The sequence below is a fragment of the Schistocerca americana genome, unplaced genomic scaffold, assembly GCF_021461395.2.
Source record: "Schistocerca americana isolate TAMUIC-IGC-003095 unplaced genomic scaffold, iqSchAmer2.1 HiC_scaffold_887, whole genome shotgun sequence".
NCBI classification, from domain to species: domain Eukaryota; kingdom Metazoa; phylum Arthropoda; class Insecta; order Orthoptera; family Acrididae; genus Schistocerca; species Schistocerca americana.
Genome location: NW_025726661.1, coordinates 42,501 through 47,500, shown reverse-complemented (window position 1 = coordinate 47,500; position 5,000 = coordinate 42,501). Strand labels below are relative to the sequence as shown.

At 52.0% G+C, this 5,000-nt stretch overlaps 1 non-coding gene across 1 annotated transcript in view; it reads left to right on the top strand.

Moving 5' to 3' along the window:
* Positions 1 to 4,224: 4,224 nt before the first annotated feature.
* The window catches only part of LOC124592008, a 1,910-nt gene continuing 1,134 nt past the window's right edge, over positions 4,225 to 5,000 (top strand). Inside the window, exon 1 of the ribosomal RNA XR_006977280.1 lies at positions 4,225 to 5,000. This exon is cut by the window's right edge and continues 1,134 nt beyond it. This is a non-coding gene — a ribosomal RNA (small subunit ribosomal RNA).

The window sequence follows — 5,000 nt, the reverse complement described above, 5'->3', positions numbered from 1 at the left end:
GGCTCGCCGTGTCACTAATGTACAGAGATACAACAGTTTCGACTGGAACCGGATTAAACGTATACACGGCGCTGATTAGTAATAGATAGAGCCATCAGAATACAGATAATGTATACAACTGTCCGTATACATGCTGAAAGACTCTGCTCACAATCACAACCACACGTCAGCCACACACCCTTATCACGCACTACTCTCTGCCTGTAACACGCACACAGACAATATGTAAGCACCAGCATGGAACAACACCCAGTGCATCCTCTCCGCCACATTAGACAATCCACACTGTCATAACCAGACTGGGAGGTCCACTCAGAAAACAGAATATCCCACCCACCCGACAACCACCATTGCTCAGCCAAGCCACCAACACCCACACATGTCCTACACAGGGGTGCACCCAACATCACAATACTGCCTCCTCTCACAGCACACAAACAATGGCAGGAATGAAAGACACAGGTCTGCCACAAGCATGGAATGAGAGCGCCGCCTGTCATGAGCCAAAGGTGCATCCTGACGTGGCAAATCAGATGATGCCGCAGGCATCCACTTACTATAATCACAATCAACAAACCGGCCGCCCCGCCCCGCCCCCCATTAAACCTTTCCTTACAACAATGTGTACCTTAACCTAACCTATATCGTACCGTAACCTAACCTATATCGTACCGTAACCTAACCTATGTCGTACCGTAACCTAACCTATGTCGTACCGTAACCTAACCTATGTCGTACCGTAACCTAACCTATGTCGTACCGTAACCTAACCTATGTCGTACCGTAACCTAACCTATGTCGTACCGTAACCTAACCTATGTCGTACCGTAACCTAACCTATGTCGTACCGTAACCTAACCTATGTCGTACCTTAACCTAACCTATGTCGTACCTTAACCTAACCTATGTCGTACCTTAACCTAACCTATGTCGTACCTTAACCTAACCTATGTCGTACCTTAACCTAACCTATGTCGTACCTTAACCTAACCTATGTCGTACCTTAACCTAACCTATGTCGTACCTTAACCTAACCTATGTCGTACCTTAACCTAACCTATGTCGTACCTTAACCTAACCTATGTCGTACCTTAACCTAACCTATGTCGTACCTTAACCTAACCTATGTCGTACCTTAACCTAACCTATGTCGTACCTTAACCTAACCTATGTCGTACCTTAACCTAACCTATGTCGTACCTTAACCTAACCTATGTCGTACCTTAACCTAACCTATGTCGTACCTTAACCTAACCTATGTCGTACCTTAACCTAACCTATGTCGTACCTTAACCTAACCTATGTCGTACCTTAACCTAACCTATGTCGTACCTTAACCTAACCTATGTCGTACCTTAACCTAACCTATGTCGTACCTTAACCTAACCTATGTCGTACCTTAACCTAACCTATGTCGTACCTTAACCTAACCTATGTCGTACCTTAACCTAACCTATGTCGTACCTTAACCTAACCTATGTCGTACCTTAACCTAACCTGTATTGCGCCTTAACCTAACCTGTATTGCGCCTTAACCTAACCTGTATTGCGCCTTAACGTAACCTGTATTGCGCCTTAACGTAACCTGTATTGCGCCTTAACGTAACCTGTATTGCGCCTTAACGTAACCTGTATTGCGCCTTAACGTAACCTGTATTGCGCCTTAACGTAACCTGTATTGCGCCTTAACGTAACCTGTATTGCGCCTTAACGTAACCTGTATTGCGCCTTAACGTAACCTGTATTGCGCCTTAACGTAACCTGTATTGCGCCTTAACGTAACCTGTATTGCGCCTTAACGTAACCTGTATTGCGCCTTAACGTAACCTGTATTGCGCCTTAACGTAACCTGTATTGCGCCTTAACGTAACCTGTATTGCGCCTTAACGTAACCTGTATTGCGCCTTAACGTAACCTGTATTGCGCCTTAACGTAACCTGTATTGCGCCTTAACGTAACCTGTATTGCGCCTTAACGTAACCTGTATTGCGCCTTAACGTAACCTGTATTGCGCCTTAACGTAACCTGTATTGCGCCTTAACGTAACCTGTATTGCGCCTTAACGTAACCTGTATTGCGCCTTAACGTAACCGATATTGCGCCTTAACGTAACCTATATTGCGCCGTAACGTAACCTATATTGCGCCGTAACGTAACCTATATTGCGCCGTAACGTAACCTATATTGCGCCGTAACGTAACCCACATTGCCCCTTAACGTAACCCACATTGCCCCTTAACGTAACCCACATTGCCCCTTAACGTAACCCAACACACGTTGGGCCTTAACCCAACACACGTTGGGCCTTAACCCAACACACGTTGGGCCTTAACCCAACACACGTTGGGCCTTAACCCAACACACGTTGGGCCTTAACCCAACACACGTTGGGCCTTAACCCAACACACGTTGGGCCTTAACCCAACACACGTTGGGCCTTAACCCAACACACGTTGGGCCTTAACCCAACACACGTTGGGCCTTAACCCAACACACGTTGGGCCTTAACCTGCTCTGTAATTGTCATACGACGCGTTAAATTAGTGTAGTGTTGCCTAACTGCAACCCCCGCAATATAGTTTGCTACTCGCACTGCCCGGTCCCCAGTGTATCGCTTCATGTTAAACACCTTGCAGCTATACACTGTAATGTGGATGGCAGCAGGACGTACATGCTCAATGCCCTTTGCAGTTGTTCATTGGCATTTGCAGTTGTTCATTGGCATTCGCATGTGCGAAGCACTTAGCCTACGCTGTGGTACGGCCTGTGTCAACTGTCCGCTGATGTTGTACGTCCAAATCACACACTGTACTGCACATTGGTCCTCATGTACTGAATGATACATCGTGGTACATGTGACCGTACAACGACTGCGCCAACAACGGCGAACCATGCGGTCCAAATGTTGTGCACTCAGCTACGTGTCGTCTCCCTATAAGAGCTGGATTGCAGTGTGGTATGCCCTGGATGGCGATCAGCATGAGCCGTCTGTTGATGTAGTGGCGCGTGTTGTCAGACGTAGTCGTCTCTTCTCACACACCGTGATAGCATGGTGCACTGCGTTCCACATCTGCGACATGCGACAGAGGCCGGTTGACAGTCGTTCGCGCAATGGACATCGCATACGTACGGGGGCCACCTTCCACGTGTTCGCGAAGCGTGCACATGTTGTTGCGTGTATGTGGGCAGACATAGTGTGTCGTGACACCTGACACAGGCATGCAACAATCGTTGAATTTGCAAATGGCGATGGACGCCTACGTTTGCTGGTGACGTTATGCAAATGAACAACTGGTAAACCGTTGTGGTGCGGTTGTTCTCGCTAGAGGTGAATCAGTGATGGCGACGATCGGTTGAGCTACCAACCGGTTGTTCCAGCGATACCCACCATGCCCACGAACGTGAATGGCATCTGGGTGTGAAGCGATACGCGGCGGTGGCTGGGTGGGACCGTCCCCGGCCGGTGAGGGGGGGCCTCCCGGCGTGCTGGCCGCGCGGTGCGTGGGCGCACGCGCTACAGCCGGCTGGTGGGGGCGGCCAGTGGCAGGCGCGCCGGCCGACGGAGGCGGCAGGCGGCGCAGCTGCGCGCCGGCGCACCCTGCACGCGGCGCCGTGCGGCCAAAGTAGGTCCTCGCGGGCCCGGTGCGAAGCGCGGTGGACATCTGCAGTGTGCTGGTCCGATTGAGGACTGTGTGCGCTGAGGATGCGCCGCCGCCCGGCGCTCGGCGCCGCGACGCCGTCTGCTGCTCGGTCGCCTCTGCGGTTCTCGCAGGTGGTTTGTATCGCAGCTGTGCGGACGTGTTGGCGCGTGCGCTGTGCTGGGAGAGTTCGCTTCGGCACCCAAGTGGGGCTTTTGTCCTTCTGTGGCGCTGGCGTTGGAGCTGCCGGTCACCGTAGGTGGCGCGTGTTGTCTCCCGCCGGCAATGCCACGACAGCACGCTCCCGGGCCTCTGTCGGCAGCGGCAAGCTCAGTTGGGAGCACGGGTGGTCGCACCTAAAGCGTCTACTCGCCAAACTCCGGGCGATTGCGCCTCTCTCGAACCCGACCAAGTACTTAGGACGGCGCTGCGCGCCGCCGGGACCTGAGAGGGTTTCGAGGTGTATTGTGCAGGGGAGCTCAGCCTCCTCCTGTTTGCAGAATAATTGAGCGGACGCTTGCGTGTTCGCGCGGGCCCCCGGGACACACTCCCGGGCGGCCGGCTGCTCAGCTCTAGTTGACGCAGCTCCCTGGTTGATCCTGCCAGTAGTCATATGCTTGTCTCAAAGATTAAGCCATGCATGTCTCAGTACAAGCCGCATTAAGGTGAAACCGCGAATGGCTCATTAAATCAGTTATGGTTCCTTAGATCGTACCCACGTTACTTGGATAACTGTGGTAATTCTAGAGCTAATACATGCAAACAGAGTCCCGACCAGAGATGGAAGGGACGCTTTTATTAGATCAAAACCAATCGGTCGGCTCGTCCGGTCCGTTTGCCTTGGTGACTCTGAATAACTTTGGGCTGATCGCACGGTCCTCGTACCGGCGACGCATCTTTCAAATGTCTGCCTTATCAACTGTCGATGGTAGGTTCTGCGCCTACCATGGTTGTAACGGGTAACGGGGAATCAGGGTTCGATTCCGGAGAGGGAGCCTGAGAAACGGCTACCACATCCAAGGAAGGCAGCAGGCGCGCAAATTACCCACTCCCGGCACGGGGAGGTAGTGACGAAAAATAACGATACGGGACTCATCCGAGGCCCCGTAATCGGAATGAGTACACTTTAAATCCTTTAACGAGTATCTATTGGAGGGCAAGTCTGGTGCCAGCAGCCGCGGTAATTCCAGCTCCAATAGCGTATATTAAAGTTGTTGCGGTTAAAAAGCTCGTAGTTGGATTTGTGTCCCACGCTGTTGGTTCACCGCCCGTCGGTGTTTAACTGGCATGTATCGTGGGACGTCCTGCCGGTGGGGCGAGCCGAAGGCGTGCGACGCGCCTCGTGCGTGCTCGTGCGTCCCG